Raw genomic sequence first — 19,975 nt, 5'->3', positions numbered from 1 at the left:
TTCTGATGGGCACTTAGTCTGTTTCCAAATCTTAGCTATTGTAAATTGTGCTGCTATGAACATAGAGGTGCGTATATTCTTTCTGATTGGTGTTTCTGGTTTCTTGGGAAATAGTCCTACAAGTGGGATTACTGAGTCAAATGGGAGTTCCAGTTGCCTCTCTGTTGTCTCTCCAACCTGTGCATCTAAAGCTCTTCCTTGTGTGCTCCAGGTCTATATGCCCACGGTTTCCAAATCTGTGTTCTATGCTATTGCAAGGCATGCATCTTTGACATAATATCAAAATGTGAAAACAGTTATTCAGTGAATTCTCTACACTAAAAGGAATAAACTTCTTTGATAAGTAAAAATGATCTAAGTGGTTTCATTCTTAGCACGCTGCTAATTTTGAGATGTTTAAGAAACTTTCAAATGACTTGTTTTAAAAATATCAGGCAGGACACACGTAATAGAACTTTGGAGTAAAGTGATCAGACCCACGGTGAGGCAGTGAGAGAGTGATTCTGGCTATGATTTTTATCCAGGGCTGGGTCCACACTGATGATGGAGAAAGACAGCAATCCCAGTAATGTGGAAAAGCTCTGTTATGTTTCATTGAAATGCCCTGTAATGTTTTTACAGAAGTGTTGTTCTGACCTTGCAAGCGCCTGGTCTCCTCACCAGGTGAGGCTGCTGGCCCCATCACTCACGATTTCCATTTCCATTAAAATGCTCATTTGCCTCTAGGTTGGCTTATCTCAGCCTCTGTCTTATTTCCTTCTTAAATGTGCTTGAACTCATCACTGTGCTAGGTTAAGGCTGTGGTCAGGGTTAAGATGATTTGTTAAGATAATGGATGCAAAGACTCCAGAAATGTGCATTGGACTTTCCAGTGCCTTTATAAAATATTGAGAATTTTGGACATAGATTACAATAATGAAAAAAGTTTGATCTCTGACTATGAGCCATGCATTGCCTCAGGCACTTGATAAATCTTATCTCATTCAATTCTCCATGGACCTTATGAGACAACTATATTCATTATTTCCAGCCTAGAGATGTGCAGAGAGGGCAAGTCACTTGCCCAAGGTTGGAAGGTTGCAGGGCCTGATTTGAATTTAGGCTATTCTACTCCAGACCCTCCCCTTGCTGTGCTGGGGCATTTCTCATCAGTTTAACCCTGTGATGGCATTTCAGGGTAGCAAGGGATTGCAACCCTGGGTGCACATTGACTCACTAGAGACCTTTTGAAACACACCAGGCCCAAGCCCAGGCCCCAAGATTCTGACTTCATTGGAGTTGAGGCCAATATTGATATCTTTGTTAGGTAGAAACTAGCGTTTAGTGAAAAAGGAAAACAATGATTCTAAACCGCCAGCAACCCAGGGGTTAGAGATACATTTTCTCTGGAAAATGGAAACACTAAATGCTGGGAGTTTAATGGCAGCTTCTCTTTCTTTTCACCTTGCTCTGAATGCCTATGCCTTCTCTCCCGTAGCCATACCCATTTCAGGAATCAGCCCCTATAAGGAGTCTTATTGATTTCAGAGAGAAAGGGAGAGGGAGAGATAGAGACATCAATGATGTGAGATAATAATTGATCGTCTGCCTCCTGTATGACCCCTACCGGGGATTGAGCCTGCAACCTGGGCATGTGCCCTGACAAGGGTTCAAACCATCACCTCCTGGTTCACAGGTGGACACTCAATCACTGAGCCACACTGGCCTGGCTAAGAAGTTTTTTTAAAATTAAATTTATTGGAGTAACATTGGTTAACAAGTTTATGTAGGTTTCAAGTGTACAATACATCATCTTTATATTGAACTAGAGGCCCGGTGCATGAAATTTGTGTACTCATGGGGAGGGGAGTCCCTCAGCCCAGATTGCGAGAGGGCATAGGCCAGGCCGAGAGACCCCCGCAAGTGCACGATCAGGGTTGGGGAGGAACACAGGAGGTTGGTCAGTCAAGGAGGGACCACAGGAGGGCTCCAGCACATGTCCAGTCTGTCTCGCTCAGTCCCGAATGGCCGGAACCCAGCAGCAAGCTAACCTACAGGTCAGAGTGTCTTCCCCCTGGTGGTCAGTGCACATCATAGCAACTGGTTTTCGGTCAACTGTCTGGCCCCAGTGGTCAGTGCACATCATAGCGAGCAGTTGAGCGGCCTTAGAATGTCATTAGCATATTATGCTTTGATTTGTTGAATGGCTGACCAGACGACCGGACACTTAGCATATTAGGCTTATATTATATAGGATTGTGTGTTTACCACCCAAAGTCAATTTTCCGTCACCATATATTTGACCTCCTTTACCATTTACTTCCTCCTCCCCGGCTCCCTCCTTTTCCTCTGTTAATCACCATACTGTAGTCTGTGTCTATGAGTTTTTGTTTGTCTGCCTTATTTGTTCATTTATTGCTTTCAATTTTATATCCTACATATGAATAAAATCATATGGTTCTTGACTTTTTCCATTTGACTTATTTCACTTACATGATATTCTCAAGATCCAGCCATATTGTTATAGCAAAACTACCATGAGATACCATCTCACACCTGTTAGAATAGCTATTATCAACAAGACAAGTATTAACAAGTATTGGAGACATGGATAAAAAGGAGCCCTCATACATTGCTGGTGGGAATTTAATCTGAGACAGCCACTATGGAAAATAATATGAAGGTTCCTAAAAAAACTAATAATAGAGTTACTATATGACCCAGCAATCCCTCTTCTGACTATTTACTCACCAAATTTGAAAACACTTATTTGTAAAGATATATGTACCCCTATGTTATTCACGATGGCCAGGACATGGAAATAACTGAAGTGTCCCTTTAGAAGATTGGATAAAGAAAATGTGGTATACATATGCAATATAAGAAATGCCTAGTTACTTTCTTAGCAATTTTATATTTAGTTTTCCCCAGATATTGGTGTGGTGAGTGCTTTATAGGTAGATTTTGATCAAATTATATATAGCACATCTTCCCACCCAGTTAATTTGTGTACTTCTCAAGGACAAAACTATGTCTTCTCCAGCTTCTATTTCCTTTATGATGCCTTGTATAGTGCTGTGTGTGTAAGTGTACAAAACATGCTGGCTGAGTTAGTGGAAAAACTGCTGTGGAATTTCAAGCCTGTGTGTAAGGAGCAAATAAAAATAAACAAAATATTGGCAGGTTTGTAAATGTAATAATCAAATTGTATTTCATTTATTTATGCAGTAAATATTTATTAAGGATCTACTATGTGGCAATTATATTCCAGTGAGAGAAATAGAATCATCATATAAATATACCCATAAACAAGTCATTTCAGATAGCATTAGTATCTTGGAAGAAGTTAATATGGAAGAGAGTGCCTGGAGAAAAGGGGAGCCTTCTGGAAAATTGGAGAAGGCCTTGCTGAGGAAGGGGACAATTGAGACCACAGTCTGAGGAGTTAGCTATGGAAATTCTGAGTGCTCCAGACAGGAGCCCTGGCGGTAGGCATAGCTTTGGTTTGTGTGCTTGAGGAACAGCTAGAGCTCAGTGGGGCAAACATGCTGAACAAGAAGGCTAGTGAGGAGGTCAGAGGTGAAGGCTGTGCCAGATTGTGTAAGCCTTGAACATCACAGTAAGACGTATGGATTTTATTGTGGGCATAATGGGATCTGAAAAATTGCAATTTGCAGTCAATTAATGATGCAAATGCAAATGTATGTGGGCCACCCTAATTATTTTATATATTTGGATGGTGGTCCTTAAGGAAATTCTACTAGTGACCTATAGGGTAGGGAAAGTTTCAGAGTATTGGGTTCCAACAAAACACATTCCTTGTCACAGTGTCCCAATGCATGAGGGACAGATCATCATTCATTACGGCCTTTTTCAGATTGTGCTGAAAAGGGGAAAGTCATATCCATGACCAAATGTTGATCTCATTTTATTCTGGTGATATCTTGGCAGAAGTGGAGTTGTGGTTCATTGTGTCACTTAATAACATCAGTTGATTGTAGAGCTCAGCTTTCTTTTTCATTATTTCAATATGAAACCTATCAGTAGTAGAAACTATTGTGATAGACACTTGGTGTATTAGTTATCTATTGCCGCATACCAAATGACTACAAATTTAGCAGTTTAAAATACTACACATTTACAAGCTCACAGATTCTGTGAATCAGGAGACACTTAGCTAGGTCCTCTGCTCAGGGTTTCCAAGGCTATAATCAGCTGTCTGCTGGGCTACTCCTTCCCTCATTTGGAGGCCTAACTGGGGAAGGATCTGTTTCTGAGTTTACTTGAGGTGTTGGGAGAAGTTATATCCTTCAGTAATAGGACTCAGGGCCCAGCTTCTTGCTGTGCATGTCAGCTGGAAGCCTCCACAGAAGCAGCCCTCTGTCCCTTGCTCTGTGGGCCAGTCTGCTAACAAGATGGAATCTTAAATAACACAACATAATCATGAAAGAGACATATTCTGTTGGGTTAGAAGCAAGTCACAGGTACTACGCATACACAGAAGAGCAGATTATAGAGGCCATAAACACCAGGAATTCAGAACCAGGAGTCTTGGGGGCCATATTAGAGTTTGCCTACCACATTTGGTTTTATTTTTAAAAAGATATTGTTCTTTGGAAGTTATAAGCTATTAATGTGATAAAACTCCGTGTTTGCTGATAAGCAGATGTCTTCTTAAACATTTCTCTTCAAAGTTTAAACTTTGTTCTCCATGGGTCTCTTCTGCAAGTGAAGGGGGAGGTACATCTTTTAAATATTAGTTTGAAACTGGTTTGTAAACTGACCGATGTCTGCAGAGTTGCTGACTTTTATGACAGTTCCAGGCTACCTTCTATCTTCTCAAGAGAGGATCACTCCACCCAGTACCATACAAGGGCAGCCAACGTAAATCTACTGGATTTTTCAACCTGCCTTTCTAGGAGACAGCCTTCTGGCAAGAATTTTCAGAGTGAATGTCCTCTGTGCCTACTCACATGATACTTGGTCATCTTTGGGAGGAGAGCCAAGTTTATAAAAAGTTACTGAGCGGGGGTGGGGAGGAGGAAGGATCACAGCAAAATAACCTGGCATTTAACCAGCCTGTGAGTTTGGCATGCTTGATGTCCATGTCCTTTCAGCAAAGATTTGCCTTTTATTGTCACTCTTTGCCTAGCCAGTATTTTAGTGGTTCCTTTTGCTTCTGGAAACACTAGCCCCTTAAATGTTGGATCCAATGTGTGGTGGTGTCAGGTAAGAAGCAGTACTAAGGAGTGGCTTAGAGAGAGAACCAAGAATTTACATTACTGCCATATTCTCCCCTTGCTGCCCCCCTCCTCATTACCATGCCCTTTCCTTGGTATGGACAGTTGATGTTTTCTCAGGCTTATGTCGAGTGGTGTGTAAACTCAGCCCCAAGACAAGACTCCCACCCTACACCCTTCCAACCAGATTGCTGCCCCTCCAGCCCCTCCCACTGAGATGATCTGGGATTCCTTCCATTTCAGGTTGGTATCAGCTAAGAGAGATTTGGAAGCACTTCTATCTTTTGCATTACCCTTGCCATAGAATTCAATAGGGGAAAATTTATTTTAAATACTGTCTGCACGACAGATCTGAGCTAACTGCTTCCCAGACCCAGATAACCAGTTTGGTTTCTTCTCTAAAAGCCGGTGACTGCCAACCTCTCCAGGTTTCCTGGGTCAGAGAAACAGAAGTTAGAACCTGTAAGTGTTGATCGAGACAAACGCGGCAACTTTGATCAGTTAAGTATGAATAAGTCAGAAATTCATGGTTTTAATTCCCTTTGAAATACACACACACTTAGAGGTTAGGGGGAGAAAGCATTTGGCAGGGCACATCTGAGGAGTTGCCAGCCATATAATGCTTGAAAGATAGCCAGATAGCATTTGCCAAACCCGAAAGCAGCCAGGTTTGCTCATCTCCACATTAAAGGAACATTAAGGTCTTTATCTATTGACCTGAACCTACTAAAAAAAGAGAATTTTAGAGTTGAACCTAATGTTTCTTTGAAAAACTCACCTCTTACTGCCTAATTATTGCTGAGATCTCTGTGTGATATTGCGTATCTAATGTATAATATGTAATAACACCCAAGAGTGGAGTTTGCAAATAAATAAAGGATGTTATCAAGAGGGCAGGGACCAATTAGCCTCATTAGGTCAAGCAAGCATAAGGACAAGTAATGGTGTCTGACTGCAGCAGGGAAAAAGTAGATGAAATATTAGAAAACATGGCATTATACCGTATAAATCCTGCTGCCTCAGGATTTAAAATAGCTTTCCAAAGAGTCCAAGGTAGAAAGTATACAATAGACACACTCTTGAAGTTCTAAGAAAAAAAGAAGTACTCAAATAATAGCAGTAATTATTGTTTGTTATTATTATTATTGCCATCACTTACTAGATACCTAGAATATGCTTAAATCTGGACGATATTTTCGGCTAAGTCCTTTGCATGTACAATTTCTAAACCTAACAGCTGTTCAAATACATTGTGTGACTTTTTAAATAAAATCCCTGATCAGAATCTTAGCCATGTTGCTGTCCATCTGAATCTTATGTTCCTATGGAAAGGTATCTCTGAACAGCTGGACTGCCCGATCCTCAGAGGTCCTTGCAGATTTCCACCCAAACATGCAGTCTTGCCTGTCTGACCCAAAGTGATCATTTTGAAGCATATCAAGAAGCAGTTTAACAACTATGAGGGGAGGTGGCCCAATCCACACTCAAATTTGCTAAGAAAATACAAATTGTTTTTATTAGAATTTATGGACAAAGAGGGGTTCTTGGATCTAACCAAGTTGTCAATTCTATACCAATTATGATATGTGAGATAATATGTATTGAAAGCTTTCATACCTGACACTAGTCTAATAATTTCTATATACAGTAATTCATTTAATCTATATACAGTAAAATTTATGACATAGTTTTTAATCAGAAGTGACTAATACTTTGGGATAGTGTTAGAATTGACCGTTGTAATGAACACCCACCAAATATTAAAATATTGGCTTCATACAATAGAAGATTTATTTATTGCTTACATCACAGCCAATTGGATGATTGGCAGATAAATTTCCCACCATGATTTGGGCAGCAACAGCTTTAGGGGCCTCAGAATCCTCTCCTGCCTCTTCTGCAGCTGGCCAGCAGACAGTGAGGAGAGAAAGAGCATGAGGATTTGCTGGGAGGTTTCTGGGGTCATCCCATAGTGGTACCACCATTTCTGCCCACATGTCCATGGTCAGAACTAGTCCCAGAGTCCCACTGTTTGCAAGGAGAACATGGGGAATGTGGTCCTCCTTTGTTCCAGGAGGGGAAGAACCAGTGTGGTAGGCACACAGTAATTTTATGCTGCAGATAGATATTGTTTTTATCCCTGGTTTGTATCTGAAGGAATGAAGGCATTGGAAGGTTCAATACCCAATATCACACAGTTAATAAGGAGGCTGATGATTCGAAAACAAGAAGTCTTATTCCTAAGCCCGTGCTTGTAAACACAACTCTGTGCAGCCCTCCATTATTGCAGGGTGAGAAATATTATTCTCAAGGCATCACTATTTGGTTTCATCATTTCACCCCAGATCTAACCCCAGGCTATTATTTAAACATATTTATGATTGGGTAGGTGTGCCATTTATAGAGTCCTAATCACAGATCATAGTAAAAGCCAGTTTTTCAAATAAAAGATTCCAAATTCTGCAAAAACACTATACATCATCCTTTCAGCCCCACTTTCCATATTTTTTCTCAACCTCAGACCCACTTACACACTTGCTACCTACTACTAACACCACTGCCAAAAAACAAAACAAAAAAAGTCCCAATAAAGCTTCTACAGTGTTTGAGAAGGTCAAAAGGAGGTTATTGAGAATGTCTGCCTGTTCCTGAAATTAAGAGGACATTTGGTTCTTTTCCTATAATGGAAGTTTAAGAATATCAAACTGTGAGCTAGGAAGGAGGTTGGGCCAACCTTCAACCTTGTGGCTTACCTGACTTTCCTTACCCAACGCCGCTATTATTGAAACCCTAGCATTCCCCATGGCGCCTTTCCCTGAAGGCTTAGAGACAATCTCAGACTGGCCTGGTAAGACCTTTTAGAGCCTGTCTCCTGTGTACATGTCAACATGCCACCTGTTCTGGCAGGAAACCAATTTTCTGTTTCTTCCTCCTTTGGGAAATGTTCCTGTGTCTGGCATCTGTCTCTGCTTATCCTGTTTCCCATAATGAGACAAAGGAATCATTTCATTTCTCAAGCCATCTTTCCCACTTTATAAAAAGTTCGTGAAAACAGTATGGAGTTACCTCAAAAAATTAAAAATGAAATTGCCTTATGACCCAGTAATTCTACTTCTGGGAATTTATCTGAAGAAACCTGAAAACTATTCAAAAGAATATATGCAACCCTTTGTTCATTGCAGCATTATCTACAGTAGTCAAGATTTGGAAACAGCCCAAGTGCCTGTCAGTAGATGAGTGGATAAAACAGCTGTGGTACATTTACACAATGGAATACTATGCAGCAGTAAAAAAGAAGGAAGTCTTCCCCTTTGAGACAGCATGGAGGGACCTGGAGAAAATTATGCTAAGAGAAATAAGCCAGTCAGAGAAAGACAAGGACCATATGATTTCACTCATATTTGGAATTCAATAAACAAGCTGAACTAACAAGCAAAATAGAAACAGACTCATGAATAAAGAACAGGTAGACAGCTCTGGTAGGGGGGTGTTGTGTGGATGGAGGAACTGAGAAAAAAAGAAAAAAAGAGAAAGAACGCATGGACACAGACAACAGTGTGGTGATTGCAAGGTGGAGGGGAGCGGTGGAGTTGGAAAGAGGGTATAGGGGGGATAAATGGTGATGAAAAAAATAAAATTAAAAAATTAAAGAAAAAAGTTCTTGAGCTCTCTTTGATTAGTCATGTTGACTTCTCCCACTCCCTCTACTTTATGTACTTAAAACTATTCTTGTGTCCTTGTATAATACTCTTTCTCCATTTTCTCTGATAGGCCCCCTATTTGTTTGTGTTCAGAGTCTTAATTCTAACTCTTTTTTACCACCTTTGATAAAATAAAAGAACCCCTACTTGGTAATCTAAGATGTTTTCATTTTCATCAACTACTAACCTTAATGGTTTTCATTTCTGTTCTGGAACATTTTGTCATTTATCGTTAGGCAAGTTTGACTCTTTGCTTTTCTGTTCTCCTAATAGTGCATACTAAGATATAGCTCCTATGAGTGAGGAAACATGACAATGTTAAAATATGGGCCTACACTATTGATCTGTACTTCAAGAAACAGTGCTTCCTAGATTTACAAAAACAACAACATTGGACCTTTCCCCCCCAAATCCCTGCCACCTCTATTGTCTCAAACATGATTTCTTTGGGGAAAAATACAAAACTAAAACAAAAAATACCCCAGGTTCCAAGGAGACTTTCTTACTGCCATATAGGCAGGTCAGATGGATTCCCTTCTTCCTACAGAATCATCCTGTGATCTTGAAAAAGTGAAGCTACAGGACAAAAGTATATTTAAAGAAAGATATTATGGGACCGGAAGCTTAGAGAATTTAACTTTACTTTGGTGACTCAGATGCCTCCCATTTTAAGCAAGTCATCTGAACACTGTGTACTTTGGTTTTGCCTTTTTATAAAAAGGAAACCAATAAAAATATAGTGCCCAAAATATAGGCCCCTAACAAACTTCCAATAAATGGCTCATTAAAATTCTTTTCAGAGTGATGTGGGTGAAAAATTAATGAATTTACCACCAAGTTTATTTCCAAGGAATTGGTATCTTGTGAACATTCTGTGCCTTCCTCCTTTCATCTATTTCTGCCAGGCTTTCATCCCCTCTTTTCCTTCCAATGAAAATACTTGAATTTGCCTGATGTGTTTCAGGGGGCATGACAATTTTAGTAAAAACCATGGGAAAAGCAGGTGTGATGAAATTATGCTGCATACTCTTGGAGCGGATAAGGATTTCTGTGTTCTCACCTAGGCCTCTGTCCTCTCTAAGATGCAATGCCATAAGTCAGTAATCATGCAAGTTGTTAAGATGCAACTAAGAGGAGCTGCATCCCACTAGAGACAAGCATGGGCAACAGAGAGAAGATCTGAGCAGTCATGTCTTGACAGAGGCCTGGGATGTCCAAGGAACAGCAGAGTCAGAGTAACTGTGAAGTAGCAACATGAACTTGTCTCTGCTCCCCGTGGAAATGAAGCTCTCCAGACAAAGTAAGACCTGAGAGAGAAAATAAAGAACCTGTGTTACTTTTGCCCATCTGAATAGCATTTATAAATTTCTGACCCTTCTACAAAAGGACTTGAGTACTAGCCTCATAGTGAAGCTGACTTTCAGTTTGTTATTTGTAAGGAGCGGGGGAGGTATTTGGCATAGGACATCTAACTACCTCACAGAGCTGTGGAGGACAGAGAAGTATACCTTTTGGAAAATAAATTTTGAAGCTGCACACAATAAAGACGGTCATCTGCCACAGTCACGTATTTTTCCATAGGAGAGTGGGTCACCTAAGGACATCCATCAAAACACACGCACCTGTAGACAGGCCACACCAGCCGCTTAGCTATAGGAGTGGTCCTAAACAAAGTTTACGAGCCCTAATCAGATGTGCCTCACTCTTTACTGCCTGAAGCACTCCCTGTTTAGGGCTGAAGTAATCCAACTAAAAATATACCTACCAATCAACACCTCCCTGTTGTTTCTAGCTGCACGAATGCTAAGGGTAGAAGAAGTCTCCAAATATACTTCAAAGAGCCCACAGCTCTTCGGGACACTAATTGACACCAGTATTGTGGAAAGCAGAATAGATGTGTAGTGCAGTCACCAGCAGTGTCAACAAACTCAAGGTGTTAGTGTGTGAAATGAGGTTGTTATTTTGATGACAGTGATAATATCAACTGTTCCTCCTTACGATCATAGGGTACTTTTAGCTCATGGACACTAAAATTACCACCCAGTAATTTGGAGACCAAATTTACAGCAACCATTCAAAATAAATTGGTTCATTTCAACTCAGTGTCAGTAAGCAACAGAAAGGATGTGACGTTTTTAAACTGGTTTGTACACATCTTTGTAGCTCAAGTTGATGAAGTTCTGGACATATGGTCTTTTAGACATTATTCAGCTAGGACAGTGGACGGCAAACTCATTAGTCAACAGAGCCAAATATCAACAGTACAACGATTGAAATTTCTTTTGAGAGCCAAATTTTTTCAACTTAAACTATATAGGTAGGTACATAGTTATTAACTTAATTAGGGTACTCCTAAGGTTTAGGAAGAGCCACACTCAAGGGGCCAAAGAGCCGCATGTGGCTCGCGAGCCACAGTTTGCTGACCACGGAGCTAGGAGATCATTTCTACTGTTGTCAGAATTGAAATCCCCAAAGCACATATTTTAAAGTCCACTGGCTGTCTTTTTCTCATATAGATAGATATAGATATAGATGTAGAAATATAGATATGATTGATTTCAGAGAGGAAGGGAGAGGGAGAGAGTGATAGAAACATCAATGATGAGAGAGAATCATTAATTGACTGCCTCCTGTCCATTGGAGATCCAGCTGCAACCTGGGCATGCGCCCTGACCAGGAATTGAACCATGACCTACTGTTCATAGGTCAATGCTGAGTCACCGAGCTACACCAGTCAGGCCATAGACTGTCTGAATAGTATTATTTCAATAAGTCCAAAAGCTTCACTGTTAGAAAATTATTTATTTTGTAATCCAAGTCCTCCAGCTTCATGAGGAGTCACTATGTCCTTGAATGTCCCCCAGTCTTATTCCAAGTCTCTATCTTGAATACAAGAAATCCTGTCTTCTTTGCAGGTATTTCTGAGCATCCCAGGAAGGCTTGTATTCCTGGTGGTTGCTTATTGTATCAGTTAGGAACTGGGTCCAGATGCATGTAACTGACATTTAACTGCTGAAGTTTAATCAGACAGGAGGAGGGGTGTTTTTCTCACACATTTCAAGTCTGGAGGTGAGCAGTCCAAGGCCTCTGTAAGGTCTTCAGCATTCCAGGACCCTTCAGCATTTCTTTCCTCTGTCCTAACACATGGTTTTTGCCTCATTCTTACTGCTTTGTGGCCACAAGATGGCTGCCCCTTTTCCAAGCTCATATCTTTGCTTTAAGCCAGCAATTTTCAACCAGTGTGCCACAAGAATTTTTAAAACCTGTAATACCTAACTATTTAGTCAGGGGCACTGACTTCTTTTCTGTTAGATTGTCAAATAAAAAAATAACAATAGCCAGCACAATAGCCGTCCAGTATGAATGAATAAAAATTATACCTGTTTTTTTTTTGTCAGATTGGCAAAAACTATATTTTTTGGTATGATGCAGTTCTAGCAATTGGTTTATGTGTGCCATGAGGTGGGAAAGGTTGAAAATCACTGCTCTAAGCTGAAAGGGACAAAGGACTAAGGGCCAACACCTGAGGCAGAAAAGCAAAACTGTCCCAGAAATCCCCAGCAGGTTTTTAAATATGTCTCAACGACCTGAAACAAGTGCCAGTGCCTCCCCTGAAACCTGCAAAGGCAAGGAGTCTAGGGCGATAGATACATGCCCACCGAAAGCAACACAAACATGACTGGTAAGAAAAGAGAGGGGCATGGCAGCCGAGCACCCAGCGGTGTCTGTGTGTCTGCCAACCTTCAGGCCTCCTCCTGAGCCACTGCTCCTGGCTCCTCCACACTGGCCACATCTGGCCACTTCCTGACTCCTGAGCAGGAGAACTCAGAAATGGATGCCTCAGCAGTGGCCTGGTGTTTTCATGGGGAAGTGGCCTCCTGGGCCTTCCTTCCTGTTCCTGCAGGTTGACATCATATTGCTGAGCCCACTTACTCATTTACTTAACAAATACTTTTGAATAACTTCTATGCACCAAGGACTGTTTTAGACATTGGAGATACGAAGGAGCTAAGATCAAGGCCCTTACCTTGATGGAACTTACATTATGATGGGGAAAGTGGATTTCAGCCCCCAGTTATCCTCTTAGCTGGGCACCTTTGTGTGGGGCATGCCCTGCACTGCTGTTTATGATGAATCTGAGCATTCTGTCTCTCTTTCTCTACCAGAAAAAAAGTCAGAGAAAAGGAAAAGTAGTCAACAAACATATTTTTTTTTTTTCTGAAATAAACCCACTGACCACTTCCAAGTCTCTTACATTATTAGGCAGGGAACTGAGCATCTCAGTCTGCAGCACCTGCCTTTAGGGCACTCCATTATCTCACTGCTTCCTCAAGAAGAACATTTTCACCCTCCTGCATGAGAGATGTTGCTAACCACCAATTCCAGTTGCTCCCTTTACAGCCACTAAGAGTTCAGAAAATTTGGGGCCCAATGTTGGAGCATCCCATCAAATGAATACATGTCTAATGGAAATTCTTCACAGAACAAGGCATGCCATTGGCCCTTAGTGGCCTAATTTCCCAGCACGTTTCAATGGACAGTCTATGCATTCTGAAGCTCTTTTATAAAATTCAACTTCAGTGTTTACTTGCATTTAGTCAATGTGTTGTTTTGAGCCTCTACTTTAGTTAGAGAAAGAGAATGATAAAAATCCCAGTTCTGACAAGGTCTTTATCTCTTTCCCTGTGACTCAGGACCTGGGAGGGTGGGTGGGAAGGGGCTGAGAGGAAGCGGGTAATGGGGGGGAATGGGTGATATCTGTAATACTATCAACAATAAAAAATATATTTTAAAAAAAGGGAATATGACAGACAGTGCCAGAGTCACATCCAAAGGTAGTCAAGGTGGAAAGGGGTCCTTCAGGAGGTCTGAAGTTCTGTGTATTAGGGATCAAGGGGAATGTGGTTGAATTTGGGAGTTTCTAAACTTCCCAGCATATACTTCTTACCCATCCTCTTCATCTCCAGCTTCCATACTAAGTGTGTGATTTTCCTTCTCCCACCTCAGAACCTTCCCTCCGGTGCTTCTCCCAGCTCTCTGCCAAGCCACATCCTTCCAACCATTGCTCAAAATATTTCTCTTTCTGAAAAATTGCTACATGCTGTGTAGCCTTACCTGTCTTCACCCTGGTCTGCCTGACTCTCCCTCAGCACTCACATATAGCTCCATTCAATTGTCCATCGTCTCACCCCTTTACTGATGGCTGTTCTAGTTCATCATGAAATGATGCAACTCACAAAAGGGGCATCAGGGTCGTCTTCATACTCAGGAACTCCCCCTATACATTGTGTTACTCCTTGCCCAGAATAGACCATCTGGGAACGAGACCACTGCAGGTTTAAGATGCAAACTTTCTCTTCATCGTGCTCAATTTTCCAGGCAATTTACATTTGAGACTGCAGAGCAGTGGGTGTGTAACTGATTCCAACCTTCTCTGGGTGGTGACGTAATCAAGGAGAGGCCATCTGTGTCTTCTCCATCTGCTGAGGCTTCTTTGGACCTAAGCAAATGCAGTGCCCCAACTCATGCCTCATCTTACCAAACACCGTTTTCAAATTGAACCACTCCTCTTTGGGAGTCCAGAGCAGCAGGTAAATAGATGGGTTAGAGTTCCATGCACATGATAATAAAGAATCGCACACCTCCAAGCCTCAGTTTCCTTACCAATGAAGTGGGATTATTATATACTCCTCATGAGTTTGATGTGGGGATTATGTGAGGAAATGTATAATCAAACCCTTTGCATGTTGCAGGTGCTCAGCATATATTAAACCTCTGCCCCTCCCTACCTCATTTTCATGCTGGGACATCCATTGTTCATTTGCAAAAGTTTCCTTTCCTCTCCATTATTGTGAACCCCTCTAGGGCAAAAGCCACATCTTATTTGTCTCCACAGAAGAAGGGTAATTGAAGAAACATTAGGAATCATGAATTTATGATCTTGGTCATGAATCTGTCATTCATTATCTGCGTCATTATCTGAGTTCATTTATCAGTAAAACAAGTTGTTTGTTTTGGAGGATTGCTAAGATCTGTGTATCTGTCCTAAATCCCCTAAAGAACTTAGGGAGTGAATGAGCACCCGGTAAGCATGATATCCAAGACTTTCTAATAGGCAAATGAGTAAGTGTCCAGTGTCTTAATGGCATTGTAGTCACATTGTGCATTGCTTCCCAGTGGTTCCTTTAAGTCCGACATACTAGAGGGCTTAGTCATGCTGCAGCTTCTCAGGCCCCCAGAGAGAAATTGTTCCTTAGAACTGAAGCCCTTCCACAGGCCAAGTTATGAATCACCCAAGTAAGTCACAGGAATTCACATTCTTCCCTGAACCCCATCCATTCAACTGCCCAGCAAAGATGATGTGAGCATGCTGGTTGGAACGATAGATTGAGAGACAGGAGTCTAACTTCAGGTTCTGCAATTTCCCTTTTGCCTCATTCCCACAGCTAATGCTGGAAGGTGAGGTACACAACTGGTGAGCAAATGTTTGGCACCTTTCCCATCAAACGACAGTGCAAAGAAGGTCACTAGTGATGCTGAAAATTACTTTGAGATTATCAGATAAAAAATGTTATATGGGTCAGGTTATAAAATTGCCCGTCCTATCATCACTTTGCTCTATAAGAAGAAAGATTTTTCCCTTCCCAGGCCATTTATTTAAAATTATACAAAACCTGACAAATCCAATCAACCTAGATGGCACCTTTGAGCTTATAATAAACAAAGCTGGGATAGAGGTCTCTGTTCTTGGCCTATTCCAGGTACCATCACATGAATATCTACAATTTCTAATGAGCTAGTTTAGATTTTTCTTTAAGAATGCTAAGATGCAGGATTGTTCTAAAATAACTTCATTTCTGCCTTTAAAGACCATGAGCCTGAAACAATACAAGATTTTATAATTGTTTGAAATTGGCCAAAGGTCAAACTGGTGGGAAGAAGAGATTGGAAATTAGTCACCAAAGGGAAATGAATTGTCCAGCTCAAAAGATAAATGAACGTACCTGTGGCCCTAACCTCTGTCTTACTACAGTCCTCATTTGGAAATCTGGGCTGGAAGGTAGTATGGTACACAGGTAGGACTCCTTCTGAGATGTGAGCTCCCAGCTTTTTAAAATTTTCACAAATTCTTTAGTTTAAGGATTTGCAGAAGGCCTTAGAAGCTGATACTATGAAGACTGCTAACTCAAATGCACCTAGGCATAACTAATATATCCTGCTTCATCAGTTTAGAATGTGAATAAGTTCACATTTCTTTGAATTTTCAATTTATAATAACTCTAATCTCCTGTTCTCACTGGGAAAAGAAGTCTATACTTTCTTTCCTGGCCATTGCCCATGAAAATCTGAGAACCCATGTTCACATAGGACAACAGTCACTCATGGAAGAAGATGACAGCTCTTGCTGTGTCTCTACTGAAAGTATTAATCCATCAGTGTAGTACAAGCAGAAGGGCTGCTGCCACCAACCATCTGGAGTCAGGAGAGGTAGATAGGGTAGAGTGTTTCTCCCTAGAGTGCCATGTTCCACTCAGCCATGGAACTCCATGCCATAGCAAGCTGGGTTCTGGCAAGACCAGTCTTTATGATTAATTTTCTTCCTCACATACTCAGCCACTTTCCAATGGGCATGACTATGATATAAATATGCTGAGTCAGGATTGGATAATATCAATGCCAGACCAGCTCTCCTCTTGGACAATCTTGACTCTGTTCTTAAGCTGAAGACACTCAAATGTAATGGTGAGTTTCCCCTCAGGCGCCACCCCAGTGACTTTTCCTGCTAAATTAATTAAAAACAATTTAATATTTGAGAGATTATCTAATAACTTGGAGCATCTAAAAATAAGGACTTTGAGTTCTGTTTCTCTTCAACTGTCAGAGAACCTCCTGAATCCCACTATAAATATGGGATTGGTTCATGAGTGACACTGTCCAATGCCATTACCAAGAGCAGTCGAGCTCTAAGACTTTGTCAAGTCATGGAATATCCTATTAACAACTCTTTTATGAGAAGAGCCTTACATCTACTGAGCCTCTCAGATAATTGTCTAGATCAAAGTTACTTGAAACTAGAATCAGAAAAGGCAACTCTTAGATGGCTTTTTTTCAAATAGTAATAATAAAAATAATGACTTTAAGTTCTACATCATTGGGCCCCTGTGATAAAGATAAACTAATAGTTTGTGAGAATGGACTACATGTTGAACACTTCTCATATCATCCTTATGAAAACTCAGTGAAAAGGAAAGGGGAGGAGAGAAGAGCTCTGAACTCCCAAATGTGCAGTTACTGTGCTAGTCCTAACATACTTTGTCTAATTAAAAAGCTAATTCTTAGAGAAGTTAAGGAAAGAGTACATAATCATACAGCCAGTACATTGCAGAGCTGGGATTCAGAATCAAATCCTTCTAACTCCAGCATTTGTGCTGTTAGCCATTGTACCCTAGGGCCTCCCGGGGTTAGCACTGAATAATCAAATAGGAAGGAATGTGGAAAACACAAGATATAGGATCCATCTAAAACTCTAGCTCCTTCTCTCCTCACATCTCTATTCCATGCCAGGTGTGCCTTGGTGATTAATGCTTCTGATGCTCTGGGCGTGTCTAGATGATATGCTATCTACAGCACGCAAATGGGAAATTTCAAGATGGTGTTCTTTAACAGGCTTGCCACCAAATGCTGTCAGAAAACTAAAATTGTCCAGGCTATTTTGAGACCAAACTCCAAGTTTTATCCAGCTTTTCTCCCTCAAGTAAATTGGTGTTCATAAATCTGAGAGCTGTTTTCTGCTTCAGATTTTAGTTGGAGTCACATAGCTAGAGTTTGCACTCATTTAAATTCATGTTTCTTTGTTGCCCCCCAATCCTTTTGAAAAGCCAGTGGAATTACATGGTCTTGGATGGAATTATGGACCTTTATTCATTAGCTTCAAAATAAAGAGAAGGTCAGAGTTGACTCAGAACACAAACACAATACCAAGAATAAATTAGGATTGCCTGTTTAATGTTTATATACCTCACAGGCTCGGGGTGGGTGTAGCTTGTTTACTTTTGAGTATAAATTACTGAGTTTTCCCACCTTGAGCTAGGATCCTACCCTGTGAGACAAAATTTTCTTTTTTCCCCTCCTTTTATAACAAGTAGGAATGGCTTGGAGAAATGTGTGTTGGTTTTCATTCCAGGTGAGAAAGTAGAAAAAGAATGCAAATTCTAAGTAATGCATCTGAGACTAGACTAGACAGGACAGGACATTAATATAAATAGTAACAAGGACTGGAAATTTCACACACACCCCATTATTGGAACTTGACACTTGGCCCCTGGGTCCTAGAGTCGTCATGGTCACTGTGCAACCGGGAAGTGATATAGGGTGACCCTCATGGAGAATCTTTTCCTGGAAATGGGTTTGGAGGCAAGCTTGTTATTCAAAATAAGCCCTTGTGTATGGGATTGAAAATAAACTCAGACAGTGCATAAGGTTACGGTTATGTGTTGAAAGGCAAAAATCTACCATCTGTCACCTATCCACATGCCCTGACCGAAGCATTTGCCTCTGCCTGGAATCCCATTCCCGGAACTCAGACTAAGTGATCAGACACTTTATACAGAGCCCAGTGACTTAGGGGTAGACTCCCATGGAATTTAAAATTATTTTTAAAAACACATAATTTCTTTTAAAGAAAGGAGGCAGTGTTGTATTGGACGGTGAAATTACTTTTTATCACCCATTACTGATTACTCAAATGCTGCAGTCTAAGGGACTATTCTGGGCTGGCTTTCATATATTTTCACCCATTAATTGTATATGATATTATTCAGTCACGCCATGTTTGTTGGTCTCAAGCTGTATGAATGGAAAAAAATTACAAGTTCTCAAGCTTTGCTCCTCCATGCAGAAAAAAATCACAATTTTTTGTCATTGCTTTTAATTCTATACTAAAGTTCTCATTACACAAGTGACATTTCTGTCCCAGAAAACCTGTCTACATGGGTCAGAAGGTTATCTCTTCCCTTCCCCATTGCTGTGCATCTCAGTCGAAATGTTTCCTTCTTGTCTTCCTTTCTCATGTTACATAGCTGCAGTTCTGGGTGTATTTCTATCAACTGAAAGCACTTACGAGGACTCCAGGAAAATGATTTTTGGCACTTACTTAGGGAGAGTTATGCTAGTTGCAATAACATTTTGGAAATTAAAAGTGTCTTTAGTCTTATGATTACATAAATTTCTACTTGGCAAAGAAAGCTTGTTCTACCATTATGGGTCTAGAATTTAAGACATCATCTATTTTTTTTTACCTAAATTCCTTTCCTGTGAATCTACATTGTTGGTGAGGACACAACCCAGGGAGGCACTGGCTGTCATTTGAGTCCTCCAGCCTGTGGACAATGCCAGGGTCCCAGGGGGCTCAAATCTCTTAAGTCATCCTAGAGGGCAGGGAGGACAGGGTGGACAAGTCACAGCTTCTCATTCCATTGGCCCATGTTCAGCTACCGGAGAGAGCTCTAGGACACAGGGAAAGCGCGGCTCCTGCATTCCCATAGTAGGTTCCCTGAAATAGGCACAGTTCGGATATTAAATGAGTTCCAATGGCAGCTTAATGCTATAAAAAGAGTTAGAAATATTTTTTATGGAGGAAGTGGCCAATGAAGGCAAAAGTATTAGGGCCCACACACAAAAGTTGTAATGTGGCCCTGACTGCAAGGCCTCTGTGACATTTGTTCGTGCGCTTTTCTGCGTCCCCTGCTGAATGGGGAGGTCTTAGAGCAGAGACAGCATGTTATTTGCCATTGTATATGCAAAGCCCAGTTTGCATCAACTCATGGTGCCTGGCACATAATAGGCAACCAATAAATATTTGCTGAATAAAAGAAATGGTTATTGTTTGGGGTATAGGCAACAAGCGTGATGCCCTGGAGAGAAGGGCGTTGCTAAGTCTCTATGTGAGTCTGTCTCAGGGCAGCCGAGGAGTGCACTTGAAGGTGTGTTCTATGTTACGTGGATGAAAACGCGAAAGGATGGCATGTCATTGAGCAGGGCAAAACAGAGAGACAT

The sequence above is a fragment of the Myotis yumanensis genome, unplaced genomic scaffold (assembly GCF_028538775.1).
Source record: "Myotis yumanensis isolate MYYU_CA2020_CCGP unplaced genomic scaffold, mMyoYum1.0.hap1 SCAF_4, whole genome shotgun sequence".
Classification (NCBI taxonomy): domain Eukaryota; kingdom Metazoa; phylum Chordata; class Mammalia; order Chiroptera; family Vespertilionidae; genus Myotis; species Myotis yumanensis.
This window is presented reverse-complemented; position numbering follows the sequence as displayed.